The 12,818-nt window shown below is 42.0% G+C and overlaps 1 long non-coding RNA gene across 1 annotated transcript in view; it reads left to right on the plus strand.

Moving 5' to 3' along the window:
- LOC148152061 (uncharacterized) overlaps positions 1-12,106 on the plus strand; it is a 75,188-nt gene extending 63,082 nt beyond the window's left edge. Inside the window, exon 3 of the long non-coding RNA XR_015757019.1 lies at positions 12,036-12,106. This is a non-coding gene — a long non-coding RNA (uncharacterized LOC148152061). The remainder of the gene's footprint in view (positions 1-12,035) is intronic.
- The last annotated feature ends 712 nt before the right edge of the window (positions 12,107-12,818 follow it).

Raw genomic sequence — 12,818 nt, forward strand, 5'->3', positions numbered from 1 at the left:
TCCATTGTAGGGAAGAAGACCTGTTTTCTGCTTTTTATTGGCTTCGAAAGATCTTTCATCCTTACATCTTTGAACCCAGGACCATTTCTTACCATTGCAGTTAATCCCCCAATCATCCCAATTTTTATTCCAAGTTAAATTAGTTTTGTTTAAGAGATACAAGACTGTTTTAAAACAGGAAGACCCAGTGAAAAACGTAGCTCTGCAAAGCAGTTGCCAATTAGAGCTACTTACACTCTTCTAGAGATCGATTAGAGATGCAAAAAAGGCTTGTCATCAAAGTTATCTGGATCTCTCACCCTTGATATCAGGTATGCAGACACTATCAACCCAGCTCACAAGAAAACTGACTCCTTTGTTTCCTTAATGTCTTAATTTACTGAGTTTTCAATGCTTTTATGGGATGTGAGCATCACTATTTGGATCAGTATTTATTGCCTATTTTTAGTTGCCCTTGACAAGGTGGTAGTGAGGTGCCTTCTTGAACTGCTGCAGTTCATACTCTGTAGGTAGAACATGATACACTTGTCTTTGTTTTATTTCCACCTACTCATTTTCTGCCTACCTTTTTATTTCTGGTTCTGAAGAAGGATCACACCTGAAAGATAAATATGCTTGTTCTCTCCACAATATTGGACTTGCCTGTGGTTTCCAATGTTTACTGTCATCTTTGACTAAAATGTTGATCACACCTCCCTTAATGATTCCTTTACTCATTCATTGTCTGTGTCTCTTGTGTTTGTGCCTTGGGATGTTGTTCAACAGTAAGACAATAAAAATGTCAGTTGCGTATTTGTAACCTATGAACACTGTAATTTGCTTATTTGTTGTTTTGAGCCAAAACGTGGCTGCTGTTCTCTGTGTAATCAGGTGCCAGATCTGTAAAATAAACTTGTAGATATTTACAAGATGAAATACATGCCACAGTATTCTTATTAAGTGGAGGAATCCATGCTAATAAATGTATGTTGTTACAGACCAATAGATGTTTATTACCAGGCAAATCATTTTATGTTTGTGAACTGTCATTAATTTATTTTAGAGTAATTAAATTGTGTCCTGACTATTTTCACTTACCAAACAGCTACTTTATCGTGCAGTCTACCAAGATAATAAAATTTGTTATTCCCTGAAGCATTAATATTGGATTTTTGCTGGTAAAATTGAAACTTCAACTTGATGTTATTGACTGTGGAACTTAGTTTTTTCCATCGGCAGTTATCTATTTCAGATACCATCTATGACACAATTTCTCCCAAATGTCTCATTCTATATTGAGTAATCTGAGACCATCTCAATTACATCCTGGCAATTGAGTTGTACTGCTATAAACTGAGAGCCTATGGTTCAGTAGTGATTTATTCAGTCATAGAATCAGAGAATCCTTGCAGTGTGGATGTAGGCCATTTGGCCCATCGAGTCCACCCTGACCTTTGAAGAACATCCCACCCAGACCAATCCCCAATACCCTATTCCTGTAACCCTGCATTTTTCATGGCTAATCTACCTATCCTATACATTCCTGGGCAATTTAGCATGGCCAAATCACCTGCACATCCTTGGACTGCAGCAAGAAATGGGAGCATCTGGAAGAAATCCACGCAGACAGGGTGAGAATGTGCAAACTCCACACAGACAGTCACCTGGGTAGAATCAAACCTGATGCTGTAAGGTAGCAGTGCTAATCACTGAGCCAGTATGCCATCCATGATCGCAATGAGAAAGTATGATTATTTCAAAATGTAACTGGAAACATTATGTTCTTGGTGGTATACTAAAATTAACATAGCATATTGTGAAATACAGGCTCTGCCCTATTTTAAATAGAAAGGGAAGCCAATATATTGGGAGATCTCTCTTTCAAGTTTGGATTTGAAATGAACACTTTTTTCTGGTAGGTAACTCAGAACTTCAGTTCTAAGCTGGTAAATAAAGAGAGAAATTAACATTTTCTGTCCCAATAGATATGTGTTTTATGTATACATAGGGAGAAATGTTTTCTCATGAGCAAAATCCCAGAAATGAAATTGATAGGATTCAGGTTTGCATCTGAAATTCATGCTCCTGGTTATTTACACACATGACTGCACTCTGGTTTTTAATACAGTCCTGAAGAAGGGCCTGTGCCCGAAACGTCGAATCTCCTGTTCCCTGGATGCTGCCTGACCTGCTGTGCTGTTCCAGCAATAAAGTTTCAGCTTTGATCTCCAGCGTCTGCAGACCTGACTTTCTCCTTTTTAATACAGTGGCTGCCATAATAACCCATACCTAGGCAAAAGTTAAAGTTATGGATGATATGGTTCATTCTCAAACTCTCTTGAAATTTGTGACCGAGACGATGATATTCCATATAAGTTTGTTCTGGCACTGCATTCCTTTGTTCCTTGTGTTACATATTCTGCTGAAGAACATTGTACTTCATTTATTTGTCATTGTTTTGGGACCCAGGCCCTTTTAATAAATTAACATCACTGATTGGGTTTCTGCTGGGTTACACACTTTGTGCAATTTAGTCCAAGTTACCCGAACCAGCGTAAAAAAATCAAGAGGTTTAATTTGCAAGTACCACCCCAGATGAAGTGAATTGCCATGATGTTTTAGAAACCTCGCACTGAAAGCTGTCCCCAGCTTACCCCTAAATTAAATAATAAACATAACTTCCTGCCAATTGTGTATTTTGTTCCTGTTCACAGACTGTCTTCAAATTGAATTTGTAAAGACACAAATGTTTCAATTAGCTTTCAATATTCACAAGCTACTTCTTTGCTTGGAAACTGGCTAGTGTACGTCAATTAGAGTCGTAGAGATGTACAGCATGGAAACAGACCCTTTAGTCCAACCCGTCCATGCCGACCAGATATCCCAACCCAATCTAGTCCCACCTGCCAGCGCCCGGCCCATATCCCTCCAAACCCTTCCTATTCATATACCCATCCAAATGCCTTTTAAATGTTGCAATTGTACCAGCCTCCACCACTTCCTCTGGCAGCTCATTTCATACACGTAGCACTCTCTGTGTGAAAACGTTGCCCCTTAGGTCTCTCTTATATCTTTCCCTTCTCACTCTAAACCTATGCCCTCTAGTTCTGGACTCCCTGACCCCAAGGAAAAAAACTTTGTCTATTTATCCTACCCATACCCCTCATAATTTTGTAAACCTCAATAAGGTCACCCCTCAGCCTCTGATGCTCCAGGGAAAACAGCCCTAACCTGTTCAGCCTCTCCCTATAGCTCAAATCCTCCAATCCTGGCAACATCCTTATGAAACTTTTCTGAACCCTTTCAAGTTTCACAACATCTTTCCGATATGCATGCAATGTTCCAACAGTGGCCTAACCAATGTCCTGTACAGCCACAACAAGACATCCCAACTGCTGTACTCAATACTCTGATCAACAAAAGAAAGCGTACCAAACACCTCCTTCACTATCCTATCTACTTGCGACTCCACTTTCAAGGAGCTATGAACCTGCACTCCAAGGTCTCTTTATTCAGCAACACTCCCTAGGACCTTACCATTAAGGGTATAAGTCCTGCTCTGAATTTCTTTCCCAAAATAAATTGCATTTATCTGAATTAACCTCCATCTGCCACTTCTCAGCCCATTGGCCCATCTGGTCCAGATCCTGTTGTAATCTGAGGTAACCCTCTTCGCTGTCCACTACACCTCAAATTTTGGTGTCATCTGCAAACTTACTGACTGTACCACTTATGCTCGCATCCAAATCATTTATATAAATGACAAAAAGTAGAGGACCCAGCACTGATCCTTGTGGCACTCCACTGGTCTCAAGCCTCCAGTCTGAAAAACAACCCTCCACCACCACCCCCTGACTTCTACCTTTGACCCAGTTCTGTATCCAAATGGCTAGTTCTCCCTGTTTCCATGAGACCTAACCTTGCTAATCAGTCTCCGATGGGGAACCTTGTCGAACGCCTTACTGAAGTCTATATGGATCATATCTACCACTCTACCCTCATCAATCCTCTTTGTTACTTCTTCAAAAAACTCAGTCAAATTTGTGAGACATGATTTTCCACGCACAAAGCCATGTTGACTATCCGAATCAGTCCTTGCCTTTCCAAATACATGTACATCCCCTCCCTCAGGATTCCCTCCAACAACCTGCCCACCACCGAGGTCAGGCTCACTGGCTTGTCCTTACCACCCTTCTTAAACAGTGACACCACGTTAGCCAATCCCCAGTCTTCCAGCACCTCACCTGTGACTATAGATGATACAAATATCTCAGCAAGAGGCCCAGCAATCACTTCTCTAGCTTCCCAAAGAGTTCTAGGTTACACCTGATCGAGTCCTGGGGATTTATCTACCTTTATGCATTCAAGACATCCAGCACTCCCTCCTCTATAATACGGACATTTTGCAAGATGTCACCATCTATTTCCCTACAATCTATATCTTCCATATCCTTTTCCACAGTAAATACTGATCACCTTGCTGATCTTTGAGGAGCCCTATTCTCTCTCTAGTTACCCTTTTGTCCTTAATATATTTGTAAAGACCGTTTGGATTCTCATTAATTCTGTTTGCCAAAGCTATCACATGTCCCCTTTTTGCCCTCCTGATTTCCCCCTTAAGTATACTCCTATTTCCTTTATACTCTTCTAAGGATTCACTCGATCAATCCTGTCTATACCTGACATATGTTTCCTTCTTTTTCTTAACCAAACCCTCAATTTCTTTAATCATCCAGCATTCCCTATACCTACCAGCCTTCCCTTTCACCCTGACAGGAATACACTTTCTCTGGATTCTTGTTATCTCATTCCTGAAGGCTTCCCATTTTCCAGCCATCCCTTTACCTGCAAACATCTGCCCCCAGTCAGCTTTTGAAAGCTTTTGCCTAATATCTTCAAAATTGGCCTTTCTCCAATTTAGGACTTTAACTTTTAGATCTGGTCTATCCTTTTCTATCGCTATTTTAAATCTAATAGAATTATGGTCGCTGGCCCCAAAGCGTTCCCCCACTGACACCTCAGTCACCTGCCCTGCCTTATTTCCCAAGAGTAGGTCAAGTTTTGCACCTTCTCTTGTAGGTACTGAATCAGTATGTACACACTTAACAAATTCCTCTCCATCTAACATTAACTGAGTAAATTATTCTGTATAGCTTTTCAAAAGTATTTGTTAACTTGACCAAGGCCTTCATGACAGTAAATTGCGAGGCCTGTCGAAAATACTATACAGATATGGCTGCCTTAACGAGATGATCTTGATGTTATGACTTTTTCACGATGACTGGTGTGATGCAAAATGTGCCTTATCAGCTACGTAGCTGTCACAGAGACTCCAGTGCTGTTCACTTCCTTCTGTTAACTTTTGAGCTCTGCTGTTGTATGCATGCACTCAAAGCCTTGGACATAGGAGCATAGGTTCAGTTCAGGACATCTCATAGCATTTTCAATCTCCAAATTTCTATTTGTGATTGGTGTGTTTGTATTCTGAGATCCCTTTGTTTCTTTTTCACATCTAGACTCTGATATTCCTGAATAATAAGTGTTCTTACTACTAAATGTACAACCTCACAATTATCTGTAGTGTATTTGCCAATTAGTTGACTTTTCTGTATGTTTATTCATGCCCTCCTATAATTTGTTTCAGCTCCCTTTACTATTATTAACTAGCCCCACTCCTTCCAATTTTGTGTCCTCTGCAATTTTAGACATAGTGTTTTGGACTCCAGTTCCAGGTTGTTAGATATACAGTGAACAAGAGTGATCCAAGTGCTGGTCCTCGTGGACACCAATACCCACCATCCTCTGTTTGAATATCTCCCCTTTGCTCCCACTCACTGCTTTCTGAGTTGGGGCAAGCGAGCAATCCATTTCGTCACCTTTCACTGAAAGGTTAAGCAGCATATAATTTAAAATAAAGGCTATCCTTTTAAATACTTTTTTTTGTTGAAAAAATGAGGGCTGAACAGTTAATCCTGAGGGATTGACTCTGTTTTGTACTTAAGCACGTGAGTCTCTTTTAAAGGCTGGTTATTACATTATTTGGACATGCAATACTTTAATTCTTCTGTGGATAAGTCAACTTGGAATAAGTTTGTGTAGTAAATACTTTGATATGAGTCAGCTCTTCTGTTACTTATTTTCCTTATAGTTTTACTCTACTGCTTTCTAGTCGTTAACCAGCTTTTTTTTTTGTTGTACAAATTATTCAAGGGGTGAATACCAGATCTAAAATGAAACAGATTTATTTGTTTCTGGGTATGCCGCATGTTTTTTTAATCAGTTATCTGTGATGACTTCAATATTTGTTATGGTTCGAATCAAGTTGATGCTGCCTTGTTTCTCACAGGCAGCTGTTGCAAACTGATCTCTTGGAGTGGTATCCTCTTGAGGTCAAGAATTTTCATTCTTTAATATCTGTAATTGGCCATAAATTGATCATAGTTGTTAGGAACTTTGCTGGTATCCTCCAATTGGGAGAAAAAATTAAAAAAAAGGCCAAAGGCAGTGAGATTATTTAGATTATTTTGTTTTAAAGAGCTGTTTACCTATTCCTCCCTGCACTGAATTTATGTAGTTCAGTGGCCTTCCCAACAGTACAATTAGGTGTGCTCCTAAAGTGAAGGTGGTTTCTCTCTCCTTCTCCAGGAGAATGCAGGGGTGTTGTTGTGAACAATCAGTTTTCCTGGACAACTGTTTGATCAGCTCCAGCCATGAGAGCCCCATGCTGATTTATCTGTGCCTCCTAGCTTCTTAGTTAAAGAGAGAATCATTGGAAATGGCATTTTGTTTTCATCTCGACATAGCGTTCTTGACATGGATTGGTAGTTTAATTCTGGCTGTCTATCTCTTTGTTGGCTACGTAGAACAGTCCATCTTCCGTAGTTACACCGGCACCACTCCACCTCTTCCTTCGCTACATTGATGACTGCATCGGCGCCGCAACGTGCTCCCGCGAGGAGGTTGAGCAGTTCATAATTTCACCAACACATACCACCCTGAGCTTAAATTCACCTGGACCATCTCTGACACCTCCCTCCCCTTCCTGGACCTCTCCATCTCCATCCATGAGGACTAACTCAACACTGACATTTTTTACAAACCAACCGACTCCCACAGCTACTTGGATTACATCTCCTCACCCTACCTCCTGCAAAAATGCTATCCCATATTCCCAATTCCTCCGCCTCTGCTGTATCTGCTCCCAGGAGGACCAGTTCCACCATAGAACACACCAGGTGGCCTCCCTCTTTAAAGATTGTAATTTCCCCTCCCACATGGTTGAAGATGCCCTCCAATGCATCTCATCCACATCCCGCACCTCCGCCCTCAAACCCCACCTCTCCAATCGCAACAAGGACAGAACCCTCCCCCATCCTCACCTTCCACCCCACCAACCTCCATATAAATCACATCTTCCTCCATCATTTCGGCCACTGATAAACGGACCCCACCACCAGGGATATATTTCCCTCCCCACCTCTATCCGATTTCCGCAAAGACAGTTACCTCCGTGACTACCTGGTCAGGACCACGCCCCACAACAATCCACCCTCCCTTCCTGGCACCTTCCCCTGGCACCGCAGGAATTGCAAAACCTGTGCCCACATCTCCCCCCTCACCTCCATCCAAGGCCCCAAAGGAGCCTTCCATATCCATCAAAGTTTCACCTGCACATCCACCAACATCATTTATTGTATCCGTCGCTCCCGATGCGGTCTCCTCTACATTGGGGAGACTGGACCCTTTCTCCCTTAGTGCTTAAGGGAACATCTCTGGGACACCCGCACCAATCAACCACACCGCCCTGTGGCCCAACATTTCAACTCCCCCTGCCACTCTGCCAAGGACAGCAGGTCTTGGGCCTCCCCCACAGCCACTCCTTCACCACCCGACGCCTGGAGGAAGAACGCCTCATCTTCCGCCTCGGAACACTTCAACCCCAGGGCATCAATGTGGACTTCACCAGTTTCCTCATTTCCCCTCCCCCTACCTTATCCCAGTTCCAACCTTCCAACTCAGCACCATCCTCATGACCTGTCCCACCTGTCAATCTTCCTTCCCACCTATCCGCTCCATCCTCCTCTCTGACCTTTCACCTTTATCCCCACCTCCATCCATCTATTGCACTCTCAGCTGCCCTCTCCCCAGCCCCACCCCCTCCCATTTATCTGTCCACCCCTGAGGCTCCCAGCCTCATTCCTGATGAAGGGCTTTTGCCCGAAATGTCAATTTTCCTGCTCATCGGATGCTGCCTGACCTGCTGTGCTTTTCCAGGCACCACTCTGATCTAGACTCTGATCTCCAGCATCTGCAGTCCTCACTTCCACCTATATCATTTCTTGCTTTGTTTCCTCCAAGACCAGGAGCCTTTAAATGCACTTGGATGAACTTTTGTTTTAAATTTAAATTTTGTTGTCAGTTATGAATTTACTTATGACCTCTGTCATTAGTAAGGGCGCCATGGTAGAGCGATGTTTAACCCTTTTCTTTGAATTTTTCTTGTAAAATTGCACATGACAGTAAATTGTAAATCTAAAGACCATAAAAATGCTGGCTCATTGAGTCTGCCCAGCCATTCGGTGACATCACGACTGACAAGAGCATCTTCAACTCCATCATTTGCTTTCCTCCCATGACCTTTGATTTTATTAATGATTAGGAATCTGTCATTTTTAAGTATTGGGTATACTTAATGACCCAACCTCAATGACCCCATGTTGCAAATAACTCCACAGATTGACTATCCTCTTGAGAGGAAATAATCCTCCTCATCTCTGTTTTCAATGGACAACTCCTTCCTCTGAGATTATGCCCTGTGGTCCTAGACTCTCCCACAGGGGAAAACATCTTTTTTGTATCTACCTTGTCAATTCCCCGAAGAATCTTGTGTTTCAATGAGTTGGGTTTAAATGAGGTGCAAATTTATGGGACCAAGTTAGCTGCTGCTTAGTGGCGAGATTCTGTGGTTGTCATTTATGGCTTGAATGGAAACATGTTGAGAAATGTTTTCATTCTTTGAATTACCCCAGCTTCCTCTCCATTACACACACACACACCACCAAGGAAGGGAGCATCTTTCCATTGTCTCTGTTTCTATTCACAGATGCTGTTTATTCATAGCATCATTGTGTTTTGGATTTCTAGACCTGTATCATTTTGTTGCAACATTTGTTTGGCTGTATCTGGGTATCTTGCCTGAAGGACAAGGAACTGACTGACATTTTTAAAAACGTTAATGCTGTTTTATTAGTTTAGGTGTAAATTGTCAGAAAAATGCACAGGAAAAGAGAGGCCGTTTGTCCCTATCATAGGACAAAAGCCTGTTATAGGCACAATGGGGGAGGAGGGTTGGATAGAATTTTTGTGGCGCATGACAGAAAAATTATTGGGTTGATGTTCGATTGACATTTATGAAGCCGACTAAAGCACACATGACCTGCTGATATGGTAGTTATATTAATGAAAAACGAAAAAGTGGGCATGATGTAAAGATGGATCTGGAAGATTCCAAGTGATGGGGCTGCAACTATTTCCTTTGGCAACTTGTTCCATTGGGAATATGTTTGAGAAGAAAGATTGTTGCTCTGACAAAAAGAAAATACTGGAGTAACTCAGCAGATGGGTGTCAGTGCTTCTTCCTATTCTTGTTTGGAATTTAAAATTTAGTCAGTTTGTTTTGTCAATTTTCATCCTCCTCTCACCTTCAACTGGTCCAGTCTGACTCTTCCCTTCCCTTTACTGCACTGTTTTCAATTTTGGGGAACAGATGTCCACTATAGACCCAGCAATGTCCACAATTCCCTTGATCAGAATTCCTTACAGTGTGTTCCTTGCATGGATTCCATTTCATTCTTTCAGTTCCTTTGCCTCTGTTGAATGCGTTCTGATATCACTGCCTTCCAGATAACTCTGCCGTGTCCTCCTCTTTCCTCACCCGAGGACCCCCCCACCCCCACCCCATGGCTGACAGGGTCCAAAGCGACCTTGGGACCTTTAAAACAATTTAATTCCTGAAGTATGCCATCAAGAAGTGTAAAAGAGGGGCACGCAATGCTATTCTTGAGTTGAATGGATGTCACCTGTCCATCTGCCGTTTTTAAACATCTGCAAAATCTTCTCAATGTGATAATCTGATTCAGTGTGGGGAATGGGTCTTGCCGTGACCTCCTCCCATCCCAATCATCTCCAATGGCTTATCTGCTGATCGACCCAGCATATCAGATCTTTTGGAGCTGCTGTTTCCTGAAGTTCTCTTTCCAGATTATCTGTTTATGCCTGGGCCCAGATATCCTGTGGAAATATTCAGGTTTAATAATAGAAGCACAGTTGACTCCAGCCCCTCAGGATCGCAAACTCAATCAATTGGGTTAAGGCTTGGCCAAATATGGAGAGGTTGGCAGTGGTGACCATTAGCAGCTGGCAAACATGGAAACATTGGAACGCTGAAGGACCTGTTAAATCTAACAACTGGACCTTATTTGGATTTTTCTATTCAGTTTCCCATCTGGCAGCTGAACAAGTTTCGTGACTGTGAGACCATCAAAGGGAAAGCCTGATGCTTAAGGCCACAACTGAACGTCATAGAGAAGGGAGAGAAGTAACTCTTGCAAGGATGGGATTTGGCAGCTGTCTTGAAGGGTCTGCCGATTACATGGAATGAAGCAGATCATCGCAGGTTAGCTGAGAAGGATAGTGAAAGCACTCCTCCTTGCTTGGCTCAAGAGCACTGCTGCAAAGGCACTCTACAGTATAGCAACAGACACTTCGGACCAATGCCGACCAAGCTTTCTGAACTAGTGCCATTTGCCTGTGTTTGCCCCATATCCCTCTAAACCTTTCCTATCCATGTAACTGTCAAAATGTGATTTTGTTCAAAAATATAGTCATTGTACCCACCTCCACCACTTTCTCTGGCAACCATGGGTTGTGATGAAAGGGTGTGTGAAAACATTGCTCCTGGGCTTCCTTTTAAATCTTTTCCCTCTCAACTTAAGTCTATGCCCTCCAATTTTGGACTCCACTAGCCTGGGGAAAAGAGCTTGACTATTCACCTATCTAAGGCCCTCATGATATTATAAACCTCTATAAGGTCACCCCTCAGCCTCCTACTTAACTGGAGGAAGTGGCAACTCTTGGTTCCTTTTAACGGCTGGATTTCCAAACTTTTGAGAACGCCTATCTACAGCTGATAAATCTAAATGGGTGATAAAATCAGAGATACATTGACATGATATAATTGCTGACTTGCCTTTTAAGAGCAGATTATTTATTTGCCTCACTTAAATCAGAATACAAATTAGATTTGCAATCAGTCAGGGTCAAATTTCTCATATTTTAGAATTTAACTTCCACCCATTTATTAGAGTTATAATTTCTGCAATGCATCTAAAAATTTTAAGGCAGAAGAGAAAAGGGGGAGTTAAAGCCATTGCAATAAGAGGTTTGAGTTTTGAGAATGAGATATCTGTTGAAGAATTTATGATCCATAAATCTTATTTCACATATTTATGTTCATTTCCTTGACGTACATACAATACATTACATACTTCACCAGTTTTCTCATTTCCCCTCCCCCCACCTTACCTCAGTTCCAACCTTCCAGCTCAGCACCGTCCCCATGACCTGTCCTACCTGCCAATCTCCCTTCCCACCTATCCGTTTCATCCTCCTCTCTGACCTATCACCTCCATCCCCACCCCCATCCACCTATTGTACTCTTTGCTACCTTCTCCCCACCCCCACCCACCCCTCCCATTTATCTCTCCCTCCTAGAGGCTCCCTGCCTTCATTCCTGATGAAGGGCTTTTGCCTGAAATGTTGATTCTCCTGCTTCTCGGATGCTGCCTGACCTGCTGTGCTTTTCCAGCACCACACTAGTCTAGACTCTGATCTCCAGCATCTGCAGTCCTCACTTTTGCCGACAATAAATTGTGTGAGGGACAATATGAAATGGTTAACTTTCCTGCTGTAAAGGTAACGTTTTTCTTAATAGGAAGTTTAATTTAATTATGAAATCTATTTGTTTGTTTATTTTAATAATCTACTTTCTCCGATAGGAATGATCCTTATGAACAACCGAAACTGTTTGAAAAGGTGCTGGAATGGTATCACCTGAATCAAGTTAAATTGAAGCTTACAGTAAGTGACTTTAGAAAATGATGATTATCGTTTATATATAATTTTCAAGGCATCCCACAAGCTAAGCCCTTTGATGCTCGATACTCTAATCTGTGTTGTTAATAATTGCTTCTAAATATTCTTTTACAAGAATCTTAAAGTTAGACTAAAGCAAGAATGATGATGAGAAGTACAGGCAATTCCTCTGCTAGTCTATTTTTGTTATTTTTTTTATAAATTGCAAAGGCTCTAAAAGTATTTAATTGCTCATAACATCATGAGATGATTCAGTAATGTTAAAAGTTCCTTCTATGTCCAAGTATGATGGTCTAAAAATGGCAGAGGTTATTCATAGAGTCCTACGGGATGGAAACAGACCCTTTGGTCCAGCTCATCCATGTCAATCAGGTTTCCCAAACTAAACTAGTCCCGCTTGCCTGTGTTTGATCCGTATCCCTCTAAATCTTTCCTATTCATGTCCCTATCCAAATGTCTTTTAAATGTTCTAACTGTAGCTGCCAGTTCCTCTGATAGCTCATTCCACATGTAACCACGCTGTGTGTGAAAGGGTTGCTCCTGTTCGGCATGGGTGAGTTGGTCCGAAGTGTCTGTTGCTGTATTGCAGAGTGCCTTTGCAGCAGTGCTCTTGAGCCAAGCAAGGAGGAGTGCTTTCAATATCCTTCTCAGCTAACCTGCGATGATCTGCTTCATTCCATGTAACC

Source organism: Chiloscyllium plagiosum, unplaced genomic scaffold (assembly GCF_037043375.1).
Source record: "Chiloscyllium plagiosum isolate Xiang-an unplaced genomic scaffold, Cpla_swu_hap1 HiC_scaffold_1, whole genome shotgun sequence".
Classification (NCBI taxonomy): domain Eukaryota; kingdom Metazoa; phylum Chordata; class Chondrichthyes; order Orectolobiformes; family Hemiscylliidae; genus Chiloscyllium; species Chiloscyllium plagiosum.